The sequence below is a fragment of the Elephantulus edwardii genome, unplaced genomic scaffold, assembly GCF_000299155.1.
Source record: "Elephantulus edwardii isolate Elephantulus edwardi_28Jun2011 unplaced genomic scaffold, EleEdw1.0 scaffold00104, whole genome shotgun sequence".
NCBI classification, from domain to species: Eukaryota; Metazoa; Chordata; class Mammalia; order Macroscelidea; family Macroscelididae; genus Elephantulus; species Elephantulus edwardii.
Window position 1 is genome coordinate 10,451,851 of NW_006399854.1, and position 11,913 is coordinate 10,463,763.

General features: G+C 36.4%; 1 protein-coding gene across 2 annotated transcripts in view; it reads left to right on the plus strand.

Annotated features, from left to right (window-relative positions):
- The first annotated feature begins 239 nt into the window (after nucleotides 1-239).
- The window catches only part of FUT8 (fucosyltransferase 8 (alpha (1,6) fucosyltransferase)), a 253,505-nt gene continuing 241,831 nt past the window's right edge, over nucleotides 240-11,913 (plus strand). For both annotated transcript variants that reach the window (XM_006891810.1, XM_006891811.1), the window contains exon 1: nucleotides 240-338. The gene's annotated coding sequence lies outside the window, so the exon portion shown is untranslated. The remainder of the gene's footprint in view (nucleotides 339-11,913) is intronic.

Below are 11,913 nucleotides of genomic sequence, written 5' to 3' on the forward strand. Positions count from 1 at the left end.
GGATTGCTGTGAGTCAGAACTGACATAGTAGCAGTGAAAATGTGTAACATTAGAACATATTAAGGCACTGAGTTGTAATGAGTTTGGATGTAAGCCCTGCTTTCAGAATAAGTGGATGTACAAAAGATTTACATAGTATGACTAACAATATAAAGAAATATAGAAAAGTTTTTAGAAGCATAGTAGTGTTAGCTGAAATTTGAGTAGAGTTGAAGATGTAACATTTTCTTTTGTTTCAGGTTGTTACTTTTGATAAGAGGGCACTCATGATTCTGATGGTGTTTTCATTCAAGATAAATTGCTTAATTGACTTTATCGATTAACTGGAAAAAATTCAGGTTAGTGTATTTTTCTGTTCAACTGTTTCTTGTTAATATTTGGGAAGTGGGTAACTTTATGATTAAAGGTACATGGATTCATTTCAGTGAAGGAAAGAAGGCCAGTCTACATTCTACTAAGTTAGGTCTTAGTTGACAAACTTCTTAAAATTTTGTTAAACATTGTTTTTAAAGGTTTTAAAACATGATTTTTAAACCTGTGTGGAAAAAAAATTTACTTTTTTTTAAGAAGCTGGATAAAATGTGCTATACATGGTACATCATATTTGGTATTGTTGTGGATTTAAACTACATTTGGTGTTGAAAACAAAGTAATCTTAAACTTTTCTGACATTTTTATCTGCTGGCTTGTTAAGGTATCATTTTTGTGAGATCACAGTCATAGATGAGCAAATCTATTTTTAGCATTCACCTTGCTCCTTGTAGCCAACTCTGCCCTTCACCTGACCTCTGAAAACCACTGATCTGTTTTCTGTCCCTATAATTTACTTTAACTAGTATGCCATTTACATGGAATCATACAGTATATAGTCTTTTAAATCTAATTTCTTCCACTTATCATAATGAATTTGAGATGCATCTGTTGTATTAGAAATTGTTCTTTGGAGGCTGTTTTCTAACTTCTAGTGAATATAAATAAATCTACTAGAGTTTTATATTTAAAAAATAAAACTGTTTCTCCATTCCTTATTAAAAGGTGGTTACCACCTTTTTGATCTTGTTAAAGTGACCAGAATCACTTAATGATTTCCTGTTTGGGTTGGTGATACATTTCCTTTCAATAATACCATTAAGCAGTAACAGAAAAAAAAATTAAATAAGTCTCATCATTCAAACTCCTTGTCATTGAGTTAGTTCTGAGGCGATAATTCTTAATGAGAGGAGACATTTTGCCTTTTTGTTGTAATATGCTATGGATTTTGCTACCATTGCTCCTCAAGTAGGCAAAAAAGACATGTGATTTGTGCTTTTTCAGCTACATTGTCCAAAAAAGTAGTTGGTGCAAAATTTTTAGAAAGAAATTATATTGGAAGCTATAATGTTTCCTGATTATGGAAACATACGGCTTTTTTGAATGTAGTAGGAGATAGAAATGTACAGCTAGATTTATACAGCTTACCCTCATACCACTGACTCCTTTCTATGAAGGTCAAGCAAATTGTAAAAGGCTCCTATCTAAAAAGAGTGTAGCAATTGTCAATAAAAATGTCAATTTAAAACTGTCTAGAATGAATATTTGGGATGAAATGAATGGAAGCTGTCCTGACTTGGGGAAACTAGTGATCTCAAACAGTAGAAAAGATTCAGTGGGGATTTGCAAAGATGGGATAGTAGTAGGCGTAGATTAATATTAATTATATTAAACACAGTATATTAATGATTGTATGAAGTACAGTGTGAATGAAAGATTGTATAAAATACAGCGTGCATGAGAGAAACACAGTGCATAAAAAAATACTGTATGGAAACCAGTAGGAAAAAAAAAATCACCGCAGTATTTACAAGAAAAATCTAGTTCATTTTATGCTCCAAAATAGAAGAGGAATTTTAGTAAAATTTTATGCTCTGATTCTCAATGTTGTTATAAATATTATCTCTTAAACCTGGACACTAAAGAACTCTGGTGGTGTGGTCCGTAGGGAGTTCCACTGGTAACCCAAAGATGGTGCCTCTGGGGGTTTGGATCCACCAGCAGCTCTGTGGGAGACAGAAGAGCAATCTTTTTGCTTACAATTTACCTTTCACACCAGCTAGTGGGTCAAGTATAAGTGCAGTGAGAGCAATGACTGAGTAAGTGAAATCTGGATACTGATGTACCCTGGTGGTGTAGTTGGTTAAGTAGGATGTTTACCAGAAAATTGGCAGGAAACCACCAGCTACTCTGAAGGGGGGGGGGCGGGAAGCAGCAATCTGCTTTCATAAAGATTTGCAGTCTTGGACACTCTATGGGAAAGTTCTCTGAAGTTTTCTTCTATCTTGTAGAGTTCATTGCTAGTCATTACTAACTCAACAGCACTGCCTTAAGATCAAACATCAAATGAATAAATGCAACTTTGAACTGTTCATTTGTTTACAAGTAGCTTTTGATAAAATATGTAACTTTCCCAATATCTCAATAGATAAATGTTATACTAGACTTTATTCTTAATAGAACATTTCTGAAATAGGCAACACATTTCAAGCAGAGTCAGAGCATTTTAGAGATGTTTCTGAGAGGAAATAATTATTTGTTTAACAAGCAAATATAAATAGAATGTCAAAAATAATGCTATGCTCAGAAGTCATGTGTTCTTCCTAATTTGAGTTATTTATTTCATGAATTTAATTTTACACTGAAATTATCTCATATAGCTTTTTGATACAACTTCAAAGACTTTACAGCTGGAATAGTAAAGTGTGAGCAATTAACATGTAGGAATATACATTTCAGATTCCAGAGACAATGCTGTAAGTTTTCAGGAGATAAAACATATTAACCTAAAACAACAACAACAACAAAACATATTAACCTAAAACTCATTAGATTGCCATGTACATTCATGACTTTGAGTTGAGCGCCATGAAGGCAGCGAACATTTTAGATTTTGCTGTTTTCTGTAGGAAATATTTTGACAGCTGTATGAGAGTTAGTCTCACATCTTTGGGCTGTGTGGAGTTCACTAGAGCATCTTACATGTATGTTCTCCAGGATTGATAGAAGTAGGAAGGAAATTTTCTGAAAGTGTGAAAATGGAATCTCAGAAATATGAAAGCAGGTACTAGATTTTTTTTACTTGAAGTGGATCTTGAAGAATATTTCGTGTAATGTCTAGTTTTTTTTGCACATAGGCATGCAGAGATCCAGAGAGGTGAGATGATATGCTTTTAGTTATACAGCTAGCTGGAGATAATTATAGTGCAGTGTTCCTTTTATCCATGATGCTTTTTTTTCTCTTCAAGAGGGATCATTGCTTGACCTAAGATTTGAGATAAATATATGAAATTGCTCAGTTTAAGTTATTTATGAGACACCGTTTTAATTTATATCCTTTTCTACTGCTTTGAATTTAAAACTGGCTAAGTGATTGAGATGTTTACCTTTTGGCTTAATAGCAGTTCATTTTAGTGAAGAAAATGGGGCTATAGAATATAGGAGTTAGAAAAACTTTAAAAAATATTTTTAGCAATCACAGACCTTTCTAATAGAAATAATTTAAAAATGGACAAAATTTAAGTAAGATCTTGAATTTTAAAACAATAATAAAGACTTAAAGGAGCCCTAGTAATGCAATGGTTAAGCAGTTGAAAGATAAAGCCGCCTGTTGCTTTTGACTGTTAGAGCTGTGGAAACCCTATGGGAAGTCTTGTCCAGTCTGTGATAAATGTGGGCCACAGATTCCTGGTTTAACATGTAAATAATGATCCCAAAATAATGGATTGCATTCTGTCCCAGAGGATTAATAAAAATTGTTAATGAAGTTCCTAAGCACCATGTTTTTGTTTGTTTGCTTTCCTTCATAAGCCCTGTAAGAGAATGGTTCAGACTCACCCAGCAGTTCCATGGGACAAAGACCTGGAATCAGCTTCACCAAAGACTAAAGATAAGAGAATTCTTTGGGGCATTTGGCCTTTTTCACATGGGTTTGCTCTGATTTGGAATTGACCCAGTGGCACCCAAGAGCAACAACTAGTCCTAGAAAATTAGCAGTAAAACTTATTCAGGACAGTATTCTAGACACGAAATTATTTTAAAATTAAACATACAACGTTTGGTATTTTTGATGTATTAAGAGATTACAACTCAGATGAAATAATTTTAATTTATACAGTTTTTGAGGAAGAAAGTATGCTTTTTTACTCTATTTTTTTTTCTTGGGAGACAACTATTTGTTGTACTAACTTTATCCTGGATCCCTGACAATTCTCTTAGCAGTTTAAGATGAGGAAGTCTGCAAACAAGTCTTCAGAGATCTCTTTTGTTTCTGTACATCTTCTGAGTTGAGGCGTTGCCAGCTTTTGTTTAGAACCCTCTTTTCAAGGATATTTGTATAGCAGATGACTAGGAAGAGAAAAATACTATGTTAACTGAGACAGAGTAAATTTGTTTGCTCTCCAAAATAATTAAGACAGTACTTCCTCTTGGGCAAAAGATGGACATTGGCAAGTTTGCTTGCTACTCCTTTAAAAGATTGTGATTTCATGAAGCTCAGGTTTCTTCTACAATACTTGTGTGTACAGTCATTACATGACTCTCTTTACATTGCCTTTTAGGGTTTAGAGCTTTAAGAACAAGTGCAAATGATTATACTCTGACTACTGTTATAAGAGACTGTCTGTTGTTTCTGATGGAGGAGTCTCATATCTTCTGCCAGTTTTATCTGATGCTGGCTCTAAGTATCTGTAACACAGACTATTGATAAGACCAACCTGAGTTTATTGCAGTGAAGAACAACAACTTGTTCACAGTACTTTGGTAGTATGCTAGAGGGGCAAAGCCAAGGTCAACATTTGAGAATTTGAAATTTGTTTAAGGTGCTATTTTTCAATGATGATTTTGGGAACTTGATTAGGATTGGGTAACTATTATAATATAACAGTTTAGGATGGTGGAAAGAGATACTTCATATTGAAGAACAAGTAAGTGATTTCTTTGGTTTAGGATCTCCTGAAAGGACTTCTGGTGACACTTGTTAAAATATTAGACTGAACCAAAAGAATTGTGGTTCAAACCCACCAGCTGATCTGAAAGAGAACAATGAGACAATCTGCTTTGGTGAAGATTAACAGCCGTGGAAACTGTAAGGCATTTCTCTTCTGCCGCAAGGAGTTGCTATGAGTTTGGATAATTATGATGGTATTGGGTTAGTGCTAGGTTCTCCTGGGATAGTAAAATCAGTGTACACAAAAACCTGGCTGGGAACAGAGGCATAGTTTTGGTTCTCAGAGCCTGTTAAACTGTGACTGCTTTGTTGGCTTTCCTGTATGGTTAAATGTCAGACTGTTTAGAGTTCTTGACCACAGCATGGTATAGTGGAAAGTCAAATTTGTTCTAGTTTCTGCTCTGTTGTTAACTGGCGTAAACAAGTTAGAAATCCCACCAGCTGCTCCATGGGAGAAGGATGGGAAATCTCCTCCTGTGTGAGTAACTGCCTCTGAAAACTCTTGAGAGGGTCAGCAATGGGTGGGTTCTGACTCAATGGTACACAACAACAAGAAAAGTTAATTCTTTAGCTATTCATTTTACTCATGGGTAAAATGAGAGACCTCAAAAGAAGAGCAATGGACCAGATGATTGCCAAGTTCTTTGTTAGCTTTCAGATTCTACAGTTCTGTATTGTTGAGTTCTCTACTGTGGATTCTATATACCATACCGATAGTAGTTTTGGTGAAGTCATGACCTAAAAAGGAAACAGTGCTCTAAGCGATGATCAGATAGGTTCTGATTTTGAAAGTAACATCTATAAGGTGATTTTCCCCCCTTATATAGGTGGGGATCATTAATGAAAGAAATTAAGTAATGACATGAAAATGGAATTAACCCTGATATCAGTGACCTTATTTCATTCCCCCTCCGATTTAAATAGTGTACTGGAAAGAGAATATCCTTTCAAGGAACTCTAGTGGTATTGTTCTAATTAATTTACTTAAAGTTAGACAAATGTTTTGTTGCTCCAGTCTGTTATACTCACTTCAGAAAACATCATTGACATTTCTGACTTGAACATGAGCATGTAGCTAGGTCCCTGATATGGATTGAATTGTGTCTCCCAGAATTATGTGCTGTAAATCCTAACTGCATATGCTTATGAAAGCTAAACAGTGAATAAACAAGACTGAAAAATTATTAATACCTTTGAATTGTCAGAGAGTATGAAATGTTGGCAAAGAATATGAAATACATCATGAACGATGAGAACAAAACAATTTGCCTTGGAAGAAGTACAGAATGCTCCTTAGAGGAGAGGATAACATCTCACCTGGACAAATGACCTGGAGGGATAAGCCCCTGGAGAAGGTTGTCATGCTTGGTAAAATAGTGTCAGTGAAAAAGAAGACCTCAGTGGGATAGATCGATGAACTCAGCAACGATTATGAGGATGGTGCAGGACTGAGCGGTGCTTCATTCAGTTGTGAGTCAAAATGAGCTCCATTGGCTTGTAACAGCTGCAAACACCATGGTGGTGTAACGGTTTTGTAGGATGATGTTGTTAGGGGCTGTCGAGTTGAGTATGACTGATAGTGACCCTGTGAACCCTGTCCTGTTCTGCACCATCCTCATCATCTAGGACACACTTGAGCCCATTGTGTAGTCACTGTGTAGTCTGCCTCTCTTTTACTGACATCCACCTTTCCAAATGCGGTATCCTTTTCTGAGTAAGCTTCTCTTGCAACATAACCAAAATAGTGTGAGATGAGACTTCATCATCCCTGCCTCGAAGAAGCACTCTGGCTGCGCTTTTCCCAAGTCACACCTGTTTGTTTTTCTGGAAGTCCATGGGATATTCAGTGTTCTTCTCCAATACCACCACTCAGAGGCATAGATTATTTTTCTGTTATACTTACTCATTCTCCAGCTTTCAGATTCCTAGCAAGTGATTGAAAGGACCCTGGCCTGAATCAGACACACTTTAATCTTCAAACTGACATTATAACTCCTTAATAATTTGGAGAAGCCCCTGGCAGCAGACTTGCCCATTGTAGTATATCTTCTGATCTCCTGACTGCTGGTACTAAGGGGTTGATTGTGGATCCAAATGAGGTGAAATTATTGACAGCTTTGATCCTTTCTCCATCTACCATGATATTACCTGTCAGTCCAGTTGTGAGGATTTTTGTTTTTTTGATGTGGAGATGTAATTCATATTGAAGGCTGTAGTCTTTGATCCTCTGAAGTATTTCAAGTCTTCCTCACTTTGAGCAAACAGTGTTGTGCTGTTTGCATAGTACAGGTTGTTGATGAGTCTTCCTCGGATCCTGATGCCATATTTTTCTTCATAGAGTCCCGCTTCTTGAATGATTTGTTAAGCATACAGATTGCGTAGATATGGAGAAGGGATACAACCCTAACGTACCACTCCTCATTTTAAACCATGCTGTGTTCTCTTGCTCTGATCATACAACAGCTTCTTGGTCTAGGTTTTTGTATGAGCACCATGAACTCTGCTGAGATTCCCATTTTTATTGTTATGTCCTCTTGTTTTATTGACCCTTTCAGCATTATGTAGTGACCTTCCTTGTCCTTTGTGATGGTTTTTACCTTGAGAGATTGCCATTCTTGTCAATATGCTTAGCCATAGTTTATATGATCCTCACAGAGGATATTGTATGCATTTTTTCATTTGCTCTTGCTTCCAGGGTCCCAGTTTTGTTCTGCACTTGGTCTGCAGGGGCAACAACAGTGGCTATAATCCCATTTGGGAGTAGATTGTTTTGTTATGTTAATAACTCAGTATTAAGGTAAATATTTAAGAGAAGGTGTGAGTCATACTCTTAAAAGACATAAAAAGGATCAGGTTAAGAAAGCAGAGATGGAGAAGACACATGTACACGTGAAAAATTGCCCTAGACAGCACAAAAGAGACAGGGACATTCTCCTAGAGCCAGTCTCCTGAGTTCAGACTTTCAGCCTCCTAAACTATGAGAAGTTTCTGCTTGGAAAAGCCACCTCCCTGGGATATTTGTTATAGCCTCTAGGACACTTCAAGTTCATTGCCCACAGACGTGGCTGCATTGCCACTGTGGACTACTTCCCTTTCATTGCCCACCTTCCCAATATAGTAAATGAGTATGAGAAAATTATCTTTTGAAAATGGTATAATCTTGTGGGATAGAGCATGGTGCTGGATTTTTTAGGCCTCAGTGATCTGTAGAATTTTTCTTGTGCTTTGAATAGGTCATTGCAGTATTGTTTCAGTTCTTTCTTTGAAGCATGCTGAGAATACAGAGAAATAATATAGTCATTCAAAAGGAAATTTTTGGTAATACTTGAATTTTCCTAGCTTATGAATGAGATTCATTACTAAGTGTGCCTTTAAGTTGAATTTGGAGATAAATTAGAACAAGTGCATACAGTTGGGTTTGTTTGATTAAAGTTTAAAAAGCAAATTTGTTTTCTGTCATTAGTCTTTTTTAATGTCTATTTTTTAGTCTCTTTTTTAAGTGCAGGATGGAGTCATAGTGTCCTAGTCTTACAGTGGTTAAAGCATTTGGAGTCATAGTGTCACCAGTGCCTTGGTTTCATAATAATGGTTAAAGCATCTGACCTCTAACTAAGAATAATGTGATTGGAATCTCCCAGCAGTTCTGAGAGAGAGAGAGAGGTAAGCCAGTATGCTTCCTTAATGAGTGGCAGCCTTGGAAGGCCTTGCTGGGCCCTTGTAGCTCTGGTGGCTTAGTGGTAAGGAGTTGTGTCGCCAGCCAAACACTCAGCCCTCTAGAGTTTCAATGAGTTGAAATGGACTCAGTGTCAGTAGGTTTGGGTTTGTACAAGAAAAGGCTGTAACCTTTTTAATGATTTTAAAAAATGAAGGTGGTGGTGATGAATATTTAGCTTGTAGGAGTTGGCTCAGTCTTTTCAACATTAGGGTAAATTTACATAATAGGTGGCCTAGTGGCAAGAAGCTGTGCTGCAATCCTGAAAGCAGGTTGTTCAAGGCCACCAGCTGTTCATAGGAGAAAGCTGGGTAATTTCCTCCTGTGTGACTAACTGCCAACTGCTTGTAAAAACGCACTAGAGGGTTAGCTGTGGGTTGGTTCCAACTCTGTGGTACACAACAACAGTCACAAAGAACAAATAGGTATTGTCCTTAGAGCTCTCATGGCATAGTGCAGTTTGCTGCTTGGCTAATTGGAAGGTTGTTGGTTCAAATCTACCAGTTTCTCTGTGGGACACAAATAGACAGTCTTCTCCCATAAAGGTGAATAGCCTTGGAAAGCTGACAGTGTTGCTATAAGTTGATACCAACTTGATGGCAGTGGGTGGTTTAAATATGTCTCTAAATCCTTCTGGGGACTATACCACCTAATGTAAGCACCTAATATAATCACCTGTGGTTGTGCATTGATAATTTTTTTTTTATGAAGTAAAATTCAAAAGTTTATCTATGCTGATAATTCTAAATGCAGTTTGAGCCGAGTTTTTGGGTCTAGATAAAAGTGACTGAAGGTTGGGTGGAGGAGGACAGGAATTTTTAAAATTAATGCTGTATATGGAAATTATCTCTTCTTACTTGAATTTAAGAACCTTCCTAAATGTACCCCTTCAATTACAGACAAATTTTACCAGGTTTCAGTTTTCAGGGTGATTATTTGAGCAATTCAGAGGTGATCACTAGATGCTGTAACAGTGGCGATTTTTATTTTTAAACCTTAGAAGGCATTTTATGACATAAAATTGCCCATAACACTGTTGCAACATATGAAGTAAGTATTAAAATAGAATGTAAAAACTAAATGGACACTGTAATTTCAGTAATAAAAAGGACATACTTTTTGGGTTATATTTCCCCATTTAAATTTCGATTTTTCAATGTAAAGAGTAAGTGAATGTTGTTACTGTATTTTCTTAATGTTCATTTTAGCTGTCTACATCAGAAAGAACAATTTGACCTTTAAAGGCTTGGGATCCCCCCACCTGTTTTTCCATGCTTGCTGATCATTCAGACTTAGATTAAACTCGGTACTCTCAATTTTCTCTCCAGATTTTAGCCTTTGGAGTTGGTCTACTGATGTTACTAGAAATACTTTCCAGTTTCAGAGAATTATGAATTTGCAAAGATTAAAAATGAGAAGTGCAGCGTGACCATGATTTTTCTTTACCTTTACAATTGAAGTCTTCATTTCATACACTAGGGGTGCTTTTGTTGGTTTTATGGATGTTACAGAAATTGAATTCCTTATATTACCACCCCTCTCCCACTGTGCAACCCTACAGCCACATGAGAGGAAAGAGAAAGAGTCTTATACTGGAAACAATTTTTTTTTTTCTTTTTTAAGCATGTACTGTATACTAACATAGTGGATGATTATGAAAGTAGTTTGTTGTTGCTGTGTAGTTGGAACTGAACCATAGCTGACCTCTAGCAGGTTTTCAGAGGCCTTTAATCTTCATCTTTGTCCTGAGGAGTTGCTGGTGGATTCGAGCTGTGTGCCTTTGCTATTGCAGCACCAGTAGGCCACCAGAATGCCTTTGAAAGTTATTTAGTTGAATATTTTTTTAAATAACGATTTTGTCACAGTAAGGCATTGGTGTATGCTATATTTTGTCGGATTTGCCAATATTTTCTGGTTAAAGTTTGATTGTCTTCTGCATTAAGGTTGTATATCTTGAGTAGATTTTTCTAATTTATAAGAAGTATTTAAAGGAGGTTTCCAGATGGTATAATTTCTAAAGTAGGAAATTCATCCTGGGTGGTTCTGATTTCTTCTTACTGGTGAGGTGAGTCATTCTTACTCCCATTTACTTACTCTTACTTCTTCTGTTTGCATATGTAGTTTGGGTTAGTAACAACTTTGACTTTATTTCCTATGTGGAATTTTATTCTACTATCATTGTTATTGATTGCAGTTGAGTTGAGCACAACTCATAGCGACCCTATCAACAAAAGACCTGAACCCTGTTCTATAATTATCATCGTTTCCTCTAAGTTCATAGAGTTTTCAGAGGCATGTTGTGGATGCCACTTCTGCTTCCATTCATATGATATGATATGATAGAAATTATATTGTATTATATTATTACTATAATAAACAGAAAACACCTTTTAAAAAGTTAACATTTTCTGAGTATAAAACCTTTTCAAGTTCTATTAATTACTCTTCAACTAATTATAATGAGGTTGAGGATGGTTAATAAAGCTCTGTGCTGATACTTTGCATTTATAGAATTCATTAATTGATGGCTCATACAGATTGATTGTCTTAATTCAGTTAGGAGATTTCTTAATTCAGTTAGATTGTTCGCTTAATATTTTTATTAGCAGAGAATTAGGAAATATTACAACTCTTTATATTTTCTGTGAGGGGATAAAAACTACAATTGATGTTACAAATTTAGGGCTAAGATTATCTTGATAGAAATCACACACTGACTGCCATCGAGTTCTGGTGGTAAAGTCATAGAGAATTACACCACTAACCCAAAGACTGTGCCTCTCTCCTGGTTCGAATCTGCCAACGGATGTGGAAAATGATGTGCCATTATTTCCTCCCATTGTGATTTACAGGTTTGGAAATGTGATGGAGGATTGTTATGAGTTTCCAAAGTGATAAATCACATGGGAAGAGATTGCTCATCTTTCTCCCTCAGAGCCAGGAGTGGATTCTAGCAGCCAAGGAGGCATGGCGTTTGTGTTAGCAGCACAGCTCCTTATAAACTAGGCCACCACAACTCTCCTTGTAGTTACCAGTCATTTTACATTTGTGGGATTAAGGCTCTTTTATTTTAATAAAAAAGTTGTCTCAATTATGTGCCGTCGAGTCACCTGCGACTCATCATGACCCTATGTACAAGAGCCCTAAACCCTGCTCTATCTTGTGCCAACATCACTGTCTCTGACATTCCTACTCCCATTACCCCAATTGCTGAATCAATCCA